Source organism: Triticum urartu, chromosome 7, assembly GCF_003073215.2.
Source record: "Triticum urartu cultivar G1812 chromosome 7, Tu2.1, whole genome shotgun sequence".
Classification (NCBI taxonomy): Eukaryota; Viridiplantae; Streptophyta; class Magnoliopsida; order Poales; family Poaceae; genus Triticum; species Triticum urartu.
Genome location: NC_053028.1, coordinates 411,014,752 through 411,034,975, shown reverse-complemented (window position 1 = coordinate 411,034,975; position 20,224 = coordinate 411,014,752).

The window sequence follows — 20,224 nt, the reverse complement described above, 5'->3', positions numbered from 1 at the left end:
ATTGGAAGAGCAGAGGAATGCAAAGAAACATGGCCAAACTAAAGTGAAACCATATGCAAGCGTGTACAGTTAGAATGTTATTCTGCCACTAATGCACTTGGTCTTGTTTTCATGCATAGGATTTTGAAAAGTAGGTCTAGGTGGATGTTTTGCTCCATTCCTTTCAACAAAATGCATGAATAATTGAATAGTAGAGTGCCATAGGAAAATTTCCTATTGCTATGTTTTTTCCGTTGAACCCAAAATAGCCCTAATGGATCCACATGAATGTAGAGTAATAAGTGATGCGACGAGTGTACAACCTCTTTGCCGTAGCCGTGTCGACCTCAGCATCATTGGGTTGGTCGCTGAAAAAGTTGAGACAGAGGTGGCTGTCGGAGGTGTGGAGGAAGATCTAAGGTATCTGTAGACGACGTCCAGGGCACTGCTCTGTTGTGATGGATAGTTTCGTCGTTGGAGCAGCTCCGGTGAGCCGTAAGACGTCGAGGCTGAAGCAGCACAAGATAGACATCATTAATCTCAAGTGGGATTCTAATAACATCTCCAATAGATGATATAAAATACATTACCAAAAAGTTATAGATGTAAAATTTACATCACAACCACCTGACGACAACAGATGAGGTAAAAGCTGTTGACTCTGAACTTAACCGTCGAAACTGAAATTTACCGTGGAATCTGAATGTTACTGTCAAAACTGAACGCAATGGTAGCAGAGAGGCACTTCACATGTAGTTTAGGGAGGGACTGCAGTTCATCTTCAACCTGCATCCCCCTGAGCCGCCAGCCACCATCGGACGAACCGTCGGCACCCCCGCCTGTGGCCGGCGGTGCTCCCGTGCCACCTCGCCGCCCCGAAACCACTCCCCACCGCCGGTCTGCCGCTGCCCCGGCCAGCCCTCTAGCCTCCCCCCCGTGCCGAGCTTTTTCTCCGGCAATCCCCATGCCACCGCCCCACCACCGCGCCCCCACCGTCGGCGACCACCGCCTCCACCCTGAACCCTAAGATAGATAGTGGGGTACCTCTCTGGTGAGCCCCCCACCCCGTGAAAATCGACTGACCCAAAAGTCGATTCAGTCGACTGAAGTGTAGCTAAATCGGAGTAGAGCAGCAGCACGAGCGAGGGGGAGAGCAACAGGAGCAGCGCGAGCGAGCGAGAGCCAGAGCAGCAGCAGCTGCGCGAGCGAGCAAGCGAGAGCCGGAGCAGCAGCAGTAGTGCGAGCGAGTGAGCGAGAGCCGGAGCAGCAGCAACAGCGCGAGCGAGCGAGAGCCGGAGCAACAGCAACATATTCGGTTGGTATGGACGCCGCCACCGAAGGGGCCTCGCACTAGGGGAGATCCACCATGGAGATGTTGCCCACGGTGCCGGCTTCAAGGTAGCCGCGCCATGGGGGTGCGGGATGGAGCATCGTCAGCGCCGGGAGGTCGAGTTAAGGAGAAGGTGCGATGTGATGAGTGTACAACCTCTTTGGTGGCGCTGAGTAGGCCTCGGCTTCGTCCGAGGAGTCGGTAAGGATGTTGCGGTTCTGGTGGAGCAGGTTAAGGCGGTGCTATGGGGATGGAGCAGCCGCGATAGACGAGGCGATCATCGGAGCAGCTCCTTGGAGGTGGAGGAAGGGGCGGCTGAACCAGTGGGACGACGAGATGGACGACGGATCCTTATCCGGGGAGGTGGATGAGGGACGTCTAGCTGTTGCGGTGGACGACGTCGTCGGGGAAGAGGCTCTGACTGGGCAGCAGTGATGTGGCGGATGGAGGAGGGTGGGGTTTCGCGGCTATAGCGGAGAGGTTATGGCGGCCTGTGATTTCGAATGATGAAAAGGAGGCGATGGGAGGGGGCACCATGACTTAGGGACGCGCTTGTCCAAAATGTAGGGTGTGTTACAAAAGTACCCCCACTGATTGGAACTAGCGGCCCTTTCCGCTCAGGGTTAGACGGGGGATTTGACATGTCGGGATTTGGCAGCTGGAGGGAGTTTTCACGCGCTTTGTAATTTTGGGATAGTAAGGCGCGGGTTGTGAAGGCGCGAGTTTTAGGAGCATGATATCTGAATTTTCGGCATATAACAAAGCACTGGTTGAATTTTGTGGAGAAGCCTAACGTGTAATATTTTACTTGTACATGCCAAATCAATTCGCACTTCCCTCAATGAAAAAAGCGGAAAACTATTCACACCACACAAAGAGAGAGTCTTGTCCCGTTTTACTATACAAATGCTATTGAAAGCTATGAATCCATGTTATGTCCAATTAATTTTTTTGGATGGCTATATAATGCATGTAACCTATTCATACCAACATTTTAGTGCATTCCAAATGTCTATACTATCGCTGCAATTCGAACTAAATTTGAATTCGTTTCTCTATTTGAATAAGAATCTACAATCATGATTGTTGCCAACTTCAATCATCATTCGTGTATTACCTTAACAACACACCACATGATTACTATAGAGATAGATATGAACTATGTGTACTATATGAACTGAATTCAATTTTTTGAATACACTTGATGTTGATTCCAAATAATAGTACATCTGATGTACTAACTAGATATTCATAATCTAAACCATGTTCCATACGTACACTGTGTTTATCACACAAAGTATAGTGCCCCGCCCCCTACATTATGACAAGTATTTAGCCCTGAGCTGCAAAAACCACACATTATCCCAAATTATAATCAATATTCTACATTATGATATCTTCTTCAAGTATTCGTATCCACTTTTTTATAATGAATTATGATCTCTGTTTGTCTTTTACACCTTCACGATCCTCTTCTCTTCGTAGCTAGCTAGCGCTAACTTTCTATCGTGCATGCACACACCTGCCCCCTCTCACCCTCCCTCAGCGTCCCCTCCATCGCGCACATTCATTATTTCTCTTTAGGTCGTTCACCCAAGGTGTATGTAGCCCCCCGGCTCCTTCTTTCCGGCACACACCGGTCGATATACCTCTCTAGCCAAGTGTGCCTACCACAAACACACACTTCCCCTCTTCTCTTCTCACCGTCCATGCCCCCCCTATGTCCAATACGGTTCCACGCAGGTGTACACTCCCGCCCCTCTTTTCATCGATCTCATACCCGCACACTCCTCCCCCCTCGACATAGTAGGCCTCTCGCACCACCTCCTAGCCGCATGATACGTCTCCAACGTATCTATAATTTTTGATTGTTCCATGCTATTATATTTTATGTTTTGGATGTTAATGGGCTTATTTATACACTTTTATATTATTTTTCGGACTAACCTACTAACCCAAGGCCCAGTGCAAATTGATGTTTTTTTGCCTATTTCAGTGTTTCGCAGAAAATGAATATCAAACAGAATCCAAACGGAACGAACCTTTGGGGGAGTTATTTTTGGAAAAAATGTAATCCAGGTGACTTGGAGTGGACGTAAAGAAATCAATGAGGAGGCCACGAGGTAGGGAGGCGCGCCTACCCCCTGGGCGCGCCCCCACGCTTGTGGGCCCCTTGTGACTCCACCGACCTACTTCTTCCTCCTATATATATCCATATACCCCAAAAACATCCAGGAGCACCACGAAACCCTATTTCCACCGCTGCAACCTTTTGAACCCAAGAGATCCCATCTTGGGGCCTTTTTCGGAGCTCCACCGGAGGGGGAATTAATCACGGAGGGCTTCTACATCAACACCATAGCCTCTCCGATGATGTGTGAGTAGTTTACTTCAGACCTTCGGGTCCATAGTTATTAGCTAGATGGCTTCTTCTCTCTCGTTGGATCTCAATACAATGTTCTCCTTGATCTTCTTGGAGATCTATTTGATGTAACTCTATTTGCGGTGTGTTTGTCGAGATCCAATGAATTGTGGGTTTATGATCAAGTTTATCTATGAACAATATTTGATTCTTCTCTGAAATATTTTATGTATGATTGGTTATCTTTGCAAGTCTCTTAGAATTATCATTTTGGTGTGGCCTACTAGATTAATCTTTCTTTCAATGGGAGAAGTGCTTAGCTTTGGGTTCAATCTTGCGGTGTCCTTTCCCAATGACAGCAGGGGCAGCAAGGCACGTATTGTATTGTTGCCAAGGAGGATAAAAAGATGGGGTTTATATCATATTGCTTGAGTTTATCCCTCTACATCATGTCATCTTGCCTAATGTGTTACTCTGTTCTTATGAACTTAATACTCTAGATGCATGCTGGATAGCGGTCGATGTGTGGAGTAATAGTAGTAGATGCAGAATCGTTTCGGTCTACTTGTCACGGACATGATGCCTATATACATGATCATGCCTGGATATTCTCATAATTATGCACTTTTCTATCAATTGCTCGACAGTAATTTGTTCACCCACCGTAATACTCATGCTATCTTGAGAGAAACCACTAGTGAAACCTATAGCCCCCGGGTCTATTCTCTATTATATTAATTTCCCGTCAACAAGCTATTTCTATTACCATTTATTTTGCAATCTTTATTTTCCAATCTATATCATAAAAATACCAAAAATATTTATCTTATTATTATTATCTCTATTAGATCTCACTCTCGTAAGTGACCGTGAAGGGATTGACAACACCTTCATCGCGTTGTTCGCGAGGTTCTTATTTGTTTGTGTAGGTATGAGGGACTTGCGTGTAGTCTCCTACTGGATTGATACCTTGGTTCTCAAAAACAGAGGGAAATACTTACGCTACTTTGCTACATCACCCTGTCCTCTTCAAGGGAAACCAACGCAGTGCTCAAGAGGTAGCAAGAAGGATTTCTGGTGCCGTTGCCGGGGAGATCTATGCACAACAAGACATACCAAGTACCCATCACAAACTCTTATCCCTCGCATTACATTATTTGCCATTTTCCTCTTGTTTTCCTCTCCCCCTTCACCCTTGCCGTTTTATTCGCCCTATCTTTCTGTCATTCTCTTTTTCGCTTGATTCTTGTGTTGGCATGTGTTGTTATGGCTAATTCTCCTATCGTTGTTAGTACTCCCGAGCATGAAGTTCTCAATTTTATACAAAGGGAGGGAGAAAATTTAAAAGATGCTTGGTATAGAATTTGCAATGATCAGAATTGATCCTCTAGGAAGCTATCCACTTCCATTCTTCTTCACAATTTTTATGTAGGCATCACCCCTTGGAATAGATATATTCTTGATACCATTACTGGAGGGAATTTCTTGGGTAGCCATACTTTTGATTCTTATAATTCTATGATAGATTTGTTTGGCCCACCACCTCTCTTGGTTAATGGAACTATTTTAACTTTGGAACATGTGATGCAAAGGCTTGAAATTATCGAAAATAAAGTTGCATATGTGGAGTTGATTGAAAATTTGGATAAAAAGATCCACAACCAAATCACTCAATATGGATCTAAGTTAGGAGCTACTCTGAATTTTTTTAAAGAAAAAGAACCTATAGTTAACAAAAGAATAGATCTAGATTCCACAAGAATTGGTAAACTTGAGGATATTATTACTAATTTAGGATCTGCCTTTTCATCCGTTAAAAATACTCCAAATCCTCCTACTACCAAGGTTACCGAATTTATGTATGTTCCTAAAAATAAGGGTGAAACTTCTAGTAAGGAAATTGCGGATCTCAAATCTATAAGTGTTCACCCCAACTTCTTCAATATCATTAAAGAAATTTTTGCTACAAACGAATTTCTTGATTTCTTGCCTAGGAGTTTGATATTTAATAAAAAGAATGAAACCCCCAAGGATTATAAGTGTTCTATTGAAAAATTGCATACCAAAGATGATAATACCTAGATCTATCCTTGCTTTTATGCCTAGCTAGGGGCGTTAAATGATAGCGCTTGTTGGGAGGCAACCCAATTTTATTTTTGTTACTTGCTTTTTGGTTATTTTTAGTAATAAATAATTCATCTAGCCTCTGTTTAGATGTGTTTTATAGTTTTAATTAGTGTTTGTGCCAAGTAGAACCTTTGGGAAGACATGGGGAAAGTCTTTGCGATCTTGCTGTAAAAAACAGAAACTTTAGCGCTCACGAGATTTGCTGCCATTTTTTTACTGGAGAGTGCGATTAGGTTGATTCTTTTTGCAGATGATTAATAGATAAATTCCTCACGTCCATCAATTTATTTTAGAATTTTTGGGGTTACAGAAGTATTCGAAACCTACAGATTACTACAAACTGTTCTGTTTTTGACAGATTCTGTTTTTCGCGTGTTGTTTGCTTATTTTGATGAATCTATGGATAGTATCGGAGGTTATGAACCATAGAGAATTTGTAAGACAGTAGATTTAACACCAATAAAAATAAATAATGAGTTCATTACAGTACCTTAAGTGGTGGTTTGTTTTCTTATACTAATGGAGCTCATGAGATTTTCTGTTTAAGTTTTGTGTTGTGAAGTTTCCAAAATTTGGGTAAATATTTGATGCATTATGGAATAAGGAGTGGCAAGAGCCTAAGATTGGGGATGCCCAAGGCACACCAAGGTTAAATTCAAGGAGAACCAAAAGCCTAATCTTGGGGATGCCCCGGAAGGCATCCCCTCTTTCGTCTTCTTCCATCAGTAACTTTACTTGAGGCTATATTTTTATTCACCACATGATATGTGTTCTGCTTGGAGCGTCTTGTATGATTTGAGTCTTTGCTTTCTAGCTTACCACAATAATCCTTGCTGTCACACCTTTTGGGAGAGACACACATGAATTGAAATTTATTAGAATACTCTATGTGCTTCACTTATATCTTTTGAGCTAGATAATTTCGCTCTAGTGCTTCACTTATATCTTTCAGAGCACGGTGGGGGTTTTATTTTATAGAAATTATTGATCTCTCATGCTTCACTTATATTATTTTGAGAGTCCTTTAGAACAGCATGGTAATTTGCTTTGGTTATGAAATTAGTCCTAATATGATAGGCATCCAAGATGGGTATAATAAAACTATCATAGAAAGGGCATTGGATACTATGAGAAGTTTGATACTTGATAATTGTTTTGAGATATAAAGATGGTGATATTAGAGTGCACTAGTTCAGTAGTTGTGAATTTGAGAAATACTTGTGTTGAAGATTGCAAGTCCCGTAGCATGCACGTATGGTAACCGTTGTGTAACAAATTTGAAACATGAGGTGTTCTTTGATTGTCTTCCTTATGAGTGGCGGTCGGGGACAAGCGATGGTCTTTTCCTACCAATCTATCCCCTAGGAGCATGCGAGTAGTGCTTGGTTTTTGATGACTTAGATTTTTGCAATAAGTATGTGAGTTCTTTATGACTAACATTGAGTCCATGGATTATACGCACTCTCACCCTTCCATCATTGCTAGCCTCTTCGGTATCGTGCATTGCCCTTTCTCACCTTGAGAGTTGGTGCAAACTTCGCTGATGCATCCAAACCCCGTGATATGATATGCTCTATCACACATAAACATCATTATATCTTCCTCAAAACAGCCACCATACCTACCTATTATGGCATTTCCATAGCCATTCTGAGATATATTGCCATGCGAATTTCCACCATTTCATTCATGACATGCTTCATCATTGTCATATTTCTTTGCATGATCATGTAATTGAAATCATATTTGTGGCAAATCCACTATGCATAATTTATCACACATGTCACTCTTGATTCATTGCCCTTCCTGGTACACCGCCAGAGGCATTCATATAGAGTCATATTTTGTTCTAGTATCGAGTTGTAATCATTGAGTTGTAAATAAAAAGAAGTGTGATGATCATCATTAATAGAGCATTGTCCCAAATAAAAAAATAAAAAAGTAGAAAGGCCAAAAAAGGCCCCAAAAAATGAAATAAAAAAGGGGAAATGCTACTATCCTTTTTTCCACACTTGTGCTTCGAAGTAGCACCATGATCTTTATGATAGAGAGTCTCTTGTTTTGTCACTTTCATATACTAGTGGGAATTTTTCATTATAAACTTGGCTTGTATATTGCAACAATGGGCTTCCTCAAATGCCCTAGGTCTTCATGAGCAAGCAAGTTGGATGCACACCCACTTAGTTTCTTTTGTTGAGCTTTCATACATTTATAGGTCTAGTGCATCGTTGCATGGCAATCCCTACTCCTTGCATTGACATCAATTGATGGGTGAGGGAGTCCTGGATTAGGGGGTGTTCGGATAGCCGGACTATACCTTCAGCCGGACTCCTGGACTATGAAGACACAAGATTGAAGACTTCGTCCCGTGTACGGAAGGGACTTTCCTTGGCGTGGAAGGCAAGCTTGGCAATACGGATATGTAGATCTCCTACCATTGTAACCGACTTTGTAACCCTAACCCTCTCTGGTGTCTATATAAACCGGAGGGTTTTAGTCCGTAGGACAACATACACAACAACAATCATACCATAGGCCAGCTTCTAGGGTTTAGCCTCTTCGATCTCGTGGTAGATCTACTCTTGTACTACCCATATCATCAATATTAATCAAGCAGGACATAGGGTTTTACCTCCATCGAGAGGGCCCGAACCTCGGTAAAACTTCATGTCCCTTGCCTCCTGTTACCATCTAGCCTAGACGCACAGTTTGGGACCCCCTACCCGAGATCCGCCGGTTTTGACACTGACATTGGTGCTTTCATTGAGAGTTCCTCTGTGTCATCGCCGTCAGGCTCGATGGCTCCTACGATCATCAATAGCGATGCACTCTAGGTTGAGACCTTCCTCCTCGGACAGATCTTCGTCTTCGGCGGCTTCGCACTGCGGGCCAATTCACTTGGCCGTCTGGAGCAGATCAAAAGCTACGCCCCTGGCCGCCAGGTTAGATTTGGAAGTTTAAACTACACGGCTGACATCCGCGGGGACTTGATCTTCGACGGATTCGAGCCACTGCCGAGCGCGCCGCACTGTCCCGACGAGCATGATCTAGCTCTGCCGCCGAACAGTGCCCTGGAGGCCGCACCCGCATCAGCTTCGACCCTTAATTCGGAGCCAACTGCGCCGATCGAGGATGGGCGGTTGGACGCCACCTCGGGGGCTGCGATCCCGATGGTGATTGAGCCGAACACCAGCCCCGTACTCTGCGAGACTCGTGACTCCAAGGAGCCGGACTCCTCTCCGGACTCCGAACCCTCCGCGCCCCTGCCGGTCGAATCCGATTGGGCGCCGATCATGGAGTTTACTACCGCGGACATCTTTCAGCACTCGCCCTTCGGCGATATCCTGAAGACACTGAAGTCTCTCTCTTTATCAGGAGAGCCCTGGCCGGACTACGGTCAGCAAGGTTGGGGTACGGACGATGAAGAAATTCAAAGCCCACCCACCACCCACTTCATAGCCACTGTCGACGACTTAACCGACATGCTCGACTTCGACTCCGAAGACATCGACGGTATGGATGGCGATGAAGGAGATGATGACGAACCAGCGCCTACCAGGCCCTGGAAAGCCACCTTGTCATATGACATTTACATGGTGGACACCCCAAAAGAAGGAGATAGCGATGGAACAGCGGAGGATGACCCCTCCAAGAAACAGCCTAAGCGCCGGCGTCAGCGGCGCCGCTCAAAATCCCGCCAAAACAAATATGGTGATTCCATCACGGGAGATAATAATACTCCGGAAAGTGCCGAAGAAAATCCCCTCCAGCAAGATTTAGCACAGGAGGAATGAGAAACCAGCCCTCATGAGAGAGCGGCAGACAGAGAGGTCGAGGACGATAATTATATGCCTCCCTCCGAAGACGAGGCAAGCCTCGACGACGACGAATTCGTCGTGCCAGAGGATCCCATCGAGCAAGAGCGTTTTCAATGCAGGCTTATGGCCACGGCAAGAAGCCTCAAGAAAAAACAGCAACAACTTAGAGCTGATCAAGATTTGCTAGTCGACAGATGGACTGAAGTCCTTGCGGCCGAAGAGCATAAACTCGAACGCCCCTCCAAGAGCTACCCAAAGCGCAGGTTGCTACCTCGATTAGAGGAGGAAGCACTTGATGCGGCCGACCGGCCACCTTGTGGCCGCGACAGAGAGGCCTCTCGGCCCTCCACTCAAGCCGCACCCCGTACCAAGGCACGGGAATATGCGCCGGACTTACGAGATATATTGGAGGACAAGGCAAGGCAAACAAGATCGATCTACGGATCGCGGGGGCGCCCCACGGCTCGAGACGGTAACCGTCATGCCGGCCACAAATTCGGCAGGGCCGAACATAGTAGACAAAGCTCATTGGAGCTACGTCATAATGGATCATCAAATCCCCGAGGGTTTCAAACCCGTAAACATTGAATCATATGATGGCACAACAGATCCTGCAGTATGGATCGAGGATTATCTCCTTCATATCCACATGGCCCGCGGTGATGATTTCCACGCCATCAAATACCTCCCACTCAAGCTTAAAGGACCAGCTCGGCATTGGCTTAACAGCTTGCCAACTGGATTAATCAGTTGTTGGGAGGACCTGGAAGCCGCATTCCTCGACAATTTCCAGGGCACTTATGTGCGACCCCCAGACGCCGATGACCTAAGTCACGTAATTCAGCAGCCAGAGGAATCAGCTAGGCAATTCTGGACACGGTTCCTAACAAAGAAAAATCAAATAGTCGACTGTCCGGACGCTGAGGCCCTATCAGCCTTCAAGCACAATATCCGTGACGAGTGGCTGGCCCGGCACCTTGGACAGGAAAAGCCGAAATCTATGGCAGCACTCACGACACTCATGACCCGCTTTTGCATGGGAGAAGACAGCTGGCTCGCTCGTAGCAACAATATGACCAAGAACCCTGGTAATTCGGACATCAGGGACAATAGTGGCAGGTCGCGTCGCAACAAGCAGAAGCGCCGCATTAACGGCGACAATGCTGAGGATACGACAGTTAATGCCGGATTCAGAGGCTCTAAATCCGGTCAGCGGAAAAAGCCATTCAAAAGGAATCCTAGGGGCCCGTCCAGTTTGGGCCGAATACTCGACCGCTTGTGCCAGATACATGGCACCCCCGAAAAGCCGGCCAATCACACCAACAGGGATTGTTGGGTGTTCAAGCAGGCAGGCAAGTTAAACGCCTAGAATGAAGACAAGGGGCTGCATAGCGATGACAACGAGGAGCCTCGGCCGCCGAACAACAGTGGATAGAAGGGTTTTCCCCCACAAGTGCGGACGGTGAACATGATATATGCAACCCACGTCCCCAAAAGGGAGCGGAAGCGCGCGTTAAGGGACGTATACGCGGTAGAGCCAGTCGCCCCAAAGTTCAACCCATGGTCCTCCTGCCCGATCACCTTTGATCGAAGACCATCCCACTAGCATCCGTCATGGCGGATTCGCCGCATTGGTTCTAGACCCAATTATTGACGGATTTCATCTCACTAGAGTCCTTATGGACGGCGGCAGCAGCCTGAACCTGCTTTACCAGGATACAGTGCGGAAAATGGGCATAGATCCCTCGAGGATTAAGCCCACCAAAACGACCTTTAAAGGCGTATACCAGGTGTAGAGGCCAACTGTACAGGCTCAGTCACACTTGAAGTGGTCTTCGGATCTCCGGATAATTTCCGAAGCGAGGAGTTAATCTTCGACATAGTCCCGTTCCGCAGTGGCTATCACGCACTGCTCGGGCGAACCGCATTCGCCAAGTTCAATGCGGTACCGCACTACGCATACCTTAAGCTCAAGATGCCAGGCCCTCGAGGAGTAATTACGGTCAATGGAAACACCGAACGCTCCCTCCGAACGGAGGAGCACACGGCGGCCCTTGCAGCGGAAGTACAAAGCAGCCTCTCCAGGCAGTTCTCCAGTCCGGCCACTAAACGACCGGACACCGTCAAGCGCGCCCGGAGTAACCTACAACAAGACCGCCTGGCACGATCCGAGCAGGCGTAGCAATGCGGCCCCAACCCCAACCCTCGCAAAAAGGCGACGCCAGTACTTCGCGTACATAACTACGCTCTAGAGATACCATGGGTACAGGGGGAGGGGCACCATCACGGCACGCCCAAAACACGGCTTAAACCGTACCAGGGGCTGCCGATTTTTTTAATTTTCTCTTACTTTCAGGACTCCATCCTTCGGAAGGCCTGTTCGGCAGTTCAATTGCCGCACAAACGATGCAAGAACCAGGGAAGCAGACAAGCCACGCCGCATTACGGAACTCCCAGGTGGTCTCTATCACGAGCAGTATACCTGTTCCGCATACTATTCCGCAGCTTGCCCCTGGAACGGACATGTTAACTAGTCCAACCTTCCACTTATCGCATTATTTGTATCGTTCTGCTTTGATCGCAGCCCTTTTTAATAAACAATGCATAGCTTTCGTCTATTTTTGCATTACCTTTTTTCTTTATATATGTTCCTTAACGACATGTTGCACCCGTACATGTTGGTACGGCCAAAATACGCCAGGGGCTTTAGTACCCCTCAATATGGTGTGAGAAGTCTGAACACTTTAACAAGTGCGGCACCCCGAACTTATAGCATTATATGCATCGGCTCCGAATCATGTCTTGGGTCAGTAGTTGGGTTTGCCCGGCTCCTATGTTTTTGTGCCTTACGTTCCGCTATATCGGGTAAGGTAGCACTAGGAGAACCACTGCGATTGTGCCCCAGTTGAGCTGGGTCGAGCACCTCAGTGGAGAAAGCTAAAACTGACTGTCATGATGAAGCAAGAGCTGGTCGCTGTTTGAGAGGTTTTTTGAGTCCCTAAAGACTTATGCCGCTTAGGGCGAGGAACCGGCTCTATCCGGCCAAGGCGTGGATAGCACCCCGAACTCGGTCTTCCGAATACCAGGGGCTTCGCCGAAATTTAAAATTATAGAATTCTATGGCTAAGTGAGAGTGTTCACACATTATAGTCCGATTGCCTTGTTCGTTGGGCTGAGCGCCTCCCTCGAAGGACCCAAACATGGGAAAAAGAGCGCTCAGGTTTATCCCCGAACACCCCAGCACTAGCGGCATGGGGGCAGAAGCCGACGACTCGCCATCTCTCAGAATTGATAAACAGCCGCACAGAAGGTAATATTTTAAATTCCAACAGCATTGCTTAGCGCATATGAACAAGTTTTCAGCGCACAGGACAAAACGAGCAAGTTTCACTCAAAAATTACATCCCTAGAACATTCATCCACCACAAGGCAGGCACCCTTCAGAACATCCTTATAATAATTCTCGGGTTGCGATGCTCTTTCCCTGGCGGTGGCCCGTCCTTCACAAGCTTCTCAGCATCCAGCTTGCCCCAGTGCACCTTAGCACGGGCAAGGGCCCTACGGGCACCTTCAATGCAGACGGAGCGCTTGATGACTTCGAGCCTTGGACAGGCCTCCACCAGCCGCTGCCCCAGCCTGAAATAGCTCCCAGGCAGAGCCCCTCCAGGCCACAGCCGAACTATGAGGCCCTTCATGGCCTGGTCGGCCGCCTTGTGGAGCTCGACCAGTTGCTTCAGCTGGTCGCTTAGGGGCACGGGGTGTCCGGCCTCAGCATACTGAGACCAGAACACCTTCTCTGTCGAGCTTCCCTCCTCGGCTCGATAGAATGCGGCGGCATCAGACACACTCCGGGGAAGATCTGCGAACGCTCCTGGAGAGCTCCGGATTCGGGTAAGTAACAAGTAAATCATGTTTATGTGTTTGCTTTGCATAAAGAATGCCTTACCAGCCGCTATCTTCTTCACCTCATCCAACTCCTGGAGGGTCTTCTGGATTCGGCCTTGGCAGACTTGGCATTTTTAATAGCCACCGCGAGCTCGGACGCTCGCATCTTTGAGTCAAGTTCCAAGCTCTCATGTTTTTCCATGAGAGCCTGGAGCTCTTGCCGTACCTTGCCAACCTCGGCCTCATACTTCTCCCGCTCGATGCGCTCCGTGGCCGCCTTCTTCTTGGCCTCGACTAGCGCTTGCTTAAGGGTCGCCACCTCAGACGTGGCCCCTACAATAGCCACGATAATCCTGTCATTTTTTGCAATTGCACCCCTTTTTATATATATTTAAACAAGGTATTTCTTACCTTCATTGCCCTCGAGCTGCTTCTTGGCATGACCGAGCTCTTGCTCGGACCGCTCGAGGTTCTGCTTTAGCGTGTCCACCTCCACAGTCAGTGCGGCGGACGCAAGCAGAGAAGCCTGCATACGCATATTGACTCCTTTTTGTTAGACTCCTGCGAATTTTATTTGATCCTCTATTCGGCTTTTCTTCCCGAACGCCAAACAGAGCATCATGGGCTACTATCTATGCGGTAATATTATTTACTTACCTCAAAGCCTGTTAAAAGGCTAGTACAAGCTTCAGTCAGTCCGCTCTTGGCGGACTGAACCTTCTGGACCACCGCACTCATAATGGTGCGGTGCTCCTCGTCGATGGAGGCGCCTTGGAGCGCCTCCAACAGATTGTTCGGCGCCTCCGGTTGGACGGGGGTCACCGGCACGATGGGCTTGCTCCTCTTGGAAGGAGGTCCCCCACCGGACTCTGGAACCGTTGAAGGTTCCTGAGTGGTGTCCGGCCTAGAGCCGGACTTGGAGCCCTGGTGGGTCTCATTCCCTTTACTCCTGGAGTCCGGGAGGTCGCCTTGCGGCGCCTCCAGGACCACCTCCTCCCGGCTTGGAACCTGTTGGGACAACACGTCGGTGTCGTCCGTAGGGCGGGGGGAGGAAGCCGTCGGAAGCGAGTTCACATCTGATGAGTCTAGTGAACCGCTCGACGACGCGTCGAGCCGGTCTTTGGTTGGGCTGCATAAACATATTCGACGTAAGGGAAAGCTGTGCAATAAACGAATACTATGAATTACTCTGGTATCCGGATACTTACGATTTTGCCAGGGGCTTGGCCCTGGGCTGCCACTCCTCTTCGCCGTCGTCGGCGTCGGTGGAGTAGTCCAGAGGAAGGGTTTTCCCCTTCTTGGACCCTCCGGCCTCCCTAGAGGGGGCGGCCTTCCTTTTCTTCTCTCCTCCCGCTGGAGGGGGAGAGGTCTCTTCTTCTTCCTCCTCGTCTTCATAGGAGGAATGCGCCTCGGAACCGTCGGATGATGGATCCGACACCTCCTGGCGCCGGGCACTCTTTCGAGTCCCCGTGGCCTTTTTCACGGCCTTCTTCTCTGGCACCACATAGGGTGCCGGAACCAGCAGCTTCGCCAAGCGAGTGTCCGCTGGGCCTTCGGGCAGAGGAGCCGGACAGTTGATCTGTCCGGACGTCACCTGCCAGTCCTGTTAAAGGTAAGGGAGCTTAGATACCGCATGGAGTCAAACTATGAAAAACTGATACCCTGTAAAAGGAAAAACAGCTTACCGCATGAGCGTGACGCTGCGTACTGAATCCGCGATCCTTGATAGCGGATGCGGGGGCCTCGGCGCCCTTGAAAAGCACCTTCCAGGAATCTTCGTACGTCGTGTCGAAGAGCCTGCTCGGAGTTTGGTGCCGTGCCGGGTCGAACTCCCACAGGTTGAAAGCCCGTTATTGACACTGGAGGATCAGGCAGATGAGCATAACCTGGACTACGTTGACAAGTTTGAGCTTCTTGTCCACTAGGGTTTGGATGCATGTTTGGAGTCTGGTCAGCTCTCCTTTCTTACCCCACGACAGGCCCGTCTCCTTCCAGGAGGTGAGCCGCGTAGGGGGTCCAGATCGAAACTCGGGGGGTGCGACCCATTCGGCGTCGCGTGGCTCGGTGATGTAAAACCACCCCGATTGCCACCCCTTCAGGGTCTCCACAAAGGAGCCCTCGAGCCATAGGACGTTGGCCATCTTGCCCACCATGGTGCCTCCGCACTCCGCCTGGTTGCCGCGCACCACTTTCGGCTTGACATTGAAAGTCTTGAGCCATAGGCCGAAATGGGGGCGGATGCGGAGGAAAGCCTCGCACACGACGATAAACGCCGAGATGCTGAGGACAAAGTTTGTGGCCAGATCGTGGAAATCCAGGCCGTAGTAGAACATAAGCCCCGGACAAATGGGTGGAGAGGGAAGCCCAATCCGCGGAGGAAATGGGGGAGGAACACCACCCTCTCATGGGGCCTAGGGGTGGGGATGAGCTGCCCCTTTTCGGGAAGCCGGTACACGATGTCGTTAGACAGGTATCCGGCCTTCCTCAGCTTTTTGATGTGTCCCTCCATGACGGAGGAGACCATCCACTTGCCTCCCGCTCCGGACATGGCTGGAGAAGGTTGATGTGGGGAGTGCGGACTTGGGCGCTGCAGTTCGAGTGCACAAGAATGGATAGGCGAAGGAGGAAGAAGGCGTAGGTGAAAAGGTGGATCCTTATCCCCTTATATGGGTGGACGCAACTACATGTCCCCACCAGCCTGGTAAAACTTGCTTATCTACAAGCGCCGTAATCAATGGCGCGGTTGGGTTACCCATGCCCGTATTGATGAGAATCCCGGGATAAGGGGACACGATCTCTGCTTTAACAAGACGTGCCAAGGAAACCGCCTCGCATGACGCGCTGAGGTGGGATAATGAAACGACTCGGATAAAGGCTTGGCCGTGGTGTGTCACGCTACGGAATATGTCAGCAGATTAGATTGGTGTAAATATTATTCTCTCTATGGCAATATGTGGAAACTTATTTTGCAGAGCCGGACACTATCTTTGTGTTCAAAATCTTCTATGAAGTACTTGGAGGAGGAACCCGCCTTGCAATGCCGAAGACAATCTGCACGCCAGACTCGTCGTCATTGAAGCCTGGTTCAGGGGCTACTGAGGGAGTCCTGGATTAGGGGGTGTTCGGATAGCCGGACTATACCTTCAGCCGGACTCCTGGACTATGAAGATACAAGATTGAGGAATTTTCGTCCCGTGTCCGGAAGGGACTTTCCTTGGCGTGGAAGGCAAGCTTGGCGATACGGATATGTAGATCTCCTACCATTGTAACCGACTTTGTAACCCTAACCCTCTCCGGTGTCTATATAAACCGGAGGGTTTTAGTCCGTAGGACAACATACACAACAACAATCATACCATAGGCTAGCTTCTAGGGTTTAGCCTCTCGATCTCGTGGTAGATCTACTCTTGTACTACCCATATCATCAATTATTATCAAGCAGGACGTAGGGTTTTACCTCCATCGAGAGGGCCCGAACTGGGTAAAACTTCGTGTCCCTTGCCTCTGTTACCATCCGGCCTAGACGCACAGTTCGGGACCCCCTACCCGAGATCCGCCGGTTTTGACACCGACATGGGCATCTCCCTAGACCCGTTGATTAGCCGCGTCGATGTCAGACTTTCTCCTTTTTTGTCTTCTCCACGTAACCCCCTATCATTATTCTATTCCACCCATAGTGCTATATCCATGGCTCACGCTCATGTATTGCGTGAAAGTTGAAAAAAGGTTTGAGATTACTAAAGTATGAAACAATTGCTTGGCTTGTCATCGGGGTTGTGCATGATGAGAGCATTCTTGGGTGACGCGAAAATGGAGCATGACCAAACTATATGATTTTGTAGGGATGAACTTTCTTTTGCCATGTTATTTTGAGAAGACATGATTGCTTAGTTAGTATGCTTGAACTAATATTATTTTTATGTCAATATTAAACTTTTGTCTTGAATCTTTCGGATCTGAACATTCATGCCACAATAAAGAAAATTACATTGAGAATTATGCTAGGTAGCATTCCACATCAAAAATTCTGTTTTTATCATTTACCTACTCTAGGACGAGCAGGAATTAAGCTTGGGGATGCTTGATATGTCTCCAACGTATCTATAATTTTTTTATTGTTCCATGCTACTATATTATCTGTTTTGGATGTTAATGGGCTTATTTATACACTTTTATATTATTTTTGGGACTAACCTACTAACCCAAGGCCCAGTGCAAATTGCTATTTTTTGCCTATTTCAGTGTTTCACAGAAAAGGAATATCAAACGGAATCCGAACGGAATGAAACCTTTGGGAGAGTTATTTTTGGAACAAACGTGATCTAGGGGAATTGGAGTGGACATCGAGAAATCAACGAGGAGGCCACGAGGCAGGGAGGCGCACCTGCCCCCCTGGGCGCCCCCACCCTCATGGGCCCCTCATGACTCCAGCGACCTACTTCTTCCTCCTATATATATATATCTATATACCCCGAAAACATCCAGGAGCACCACAAAACCGTATTTCCACCGCCGCAACCTTTTGTACCAAGATATCCCATCTTGGGGCCTTTTCCGGAGCTCCGCCGGAGGGGGAATCAATCACGGAGGGCTTCTACATCCACACCATAGCCTCTCCAATGATGTGTGAGTAGTTTACTTCAGACCTTCGGGTCCATAGTTATTAGCTAGGTGGCTTCTTCTCTCTCTTTGGATCTCAATACAATGTTCTCCTCGATCTTCTTGGAGATCTATTTGATGTAACTCTTTTTGCGGTGTGTTTGTCGAGATCCGATGAATTGTGGGTTTATGATCAAGTTTATCTATGAACAATATTTGATTCTTCTCTGAAATCTTTTATGTGTGATTGGTTATCTTTGCAAGTCTCTTTGAATTATCAGTTTGGTTTGGCCTACTAGATTGATCTTTCTTGCAATGGGAGAGGTGCTTAGCTTTGGGTTCAATCTTGCAGTGTCCTTTCCCAGTGACAGCAGGGGCAGCAAGGCACGTATTGTATTGTTGCCATCGAGGATAAAAAGATGGGGTTTATATCATATTGCTTGAGTTTATCCCTGTACATCTTGTCATCTTGCCTAATGCGTTACTCTGTTCTTATGAAGTTAATACTCTAGATGCATGCTGGATAGCGGTCGATGTGTGGAGTAATAGTAGTAGATGCATAATCGTTTCGGTCTACTTGTCGCGGAAGTGATACATGATCATGCCTAGATATTCTCATAATTATGCACTTTTCTATCAATTGCTCGACAGTAATTTGTTCACCCACCGTAATACTCATGCTATCTTGAGAGAAGCCACTAGTGAAACCTATGGCCCCCGGATCTATTCTCCATTATATTAATTCCCCGTCAACAAGCTATTTCTATTACCATTTATTTTGCAATCTTTATTTTCCAATCTATATCATAAAAATACCAAAAATATTTATCTTATTATTATCTCTATCAGATCTCACTCTCGTAAGTAACCGTGAAGGGATTGACAACCCCTTTATCGCGTTGGTTGCAAGGTTCTTATTTGTTTGTGTAGGTACGAGGGACTTGCGTGTGGTCTCCTACTGGATTGATACCTTGGTTCTCAAAAACTAAGGGAAATACTTACGCTACTTTGCTGCATCACCCTTTCCTCTTCAAGGGAAAACCAACGCAGTGCTCAAGAGGTAGCACTGCACCCCTCTCCCGCTGTCCGTCTCTCCGGACATTATTTGCTTCTAACACATGCATGTATACGTACCGATATCCCTACATATAGCTAGGACGACTATAATTCTTTTTCCCCACGCACCGATAGACTTACCTCACTAGTTATGTCTCTCCCTTTCTCGGACACACGACGGTTGATCTTCCTATGTAGTTACGTATGCTTACCACAACCATATGGTCCCCTCTCATCATCCTTGCAAACCTCCCGACCCATCTCTCACACGCACGTGCATAGACAGGCAGATATCCCCGACCTCTCTTATTGATATTGCACTCGTACTCTCCGTTTGTCTAGCAGGCCTCTCCCACCATTTGTGAGAAGCAACTCCACCACCAACCCTCTGACACTCTACCTTTGTCTTTCTCCCAACCTTATTCCTCTGCTACGCATATGCATGGATGCCGACCGATCTCCCTCAATACATAGCTAGGTCTCTCTCCTTCTCCACACATATACCAGTCGATCTACCTCTCTATAGTTATGTCTCTACCCCCCTCCCCCCGCCCCCACACACACCGATAGTCGAACATTGTAGGTAGGTATCCATGCCACAGAGAAAAATTGCACCTCTGCCCTCTCAAATTCCATTAGGCCAGCCGCCCTGTATCTTTGACGTGGGCGAACACAAATTCGATGGCACTCTTTATCGATCATGTAGCCACGCACTTCATCCCTGTTTTTGATACTATTGATATCTCACGACGATGATCCCTCCACTCTTTTCTCGTGGATCAATCCCTCTATATATGATATATCCATGACTCTATTTCACACACATTGCATATGTTACATTTTTTGTTTGAGATATCATCGACACATTGCCTTTGTTTCGCACAAACCATCTCTCTCACACCCACCCACGTACGTACCTGCACCTAAAGAAGAGGTGCACGCAGGACACACGTACTCACGTCTCGTTCCCGGCCACACCCGCGCGGGTACACGGTGGAGTTCATTTCTGTACGAAAAGGCAGCCCACGTGATAATTTGACGCGTGTAGCGGTTGTTTACTCGAAGGAG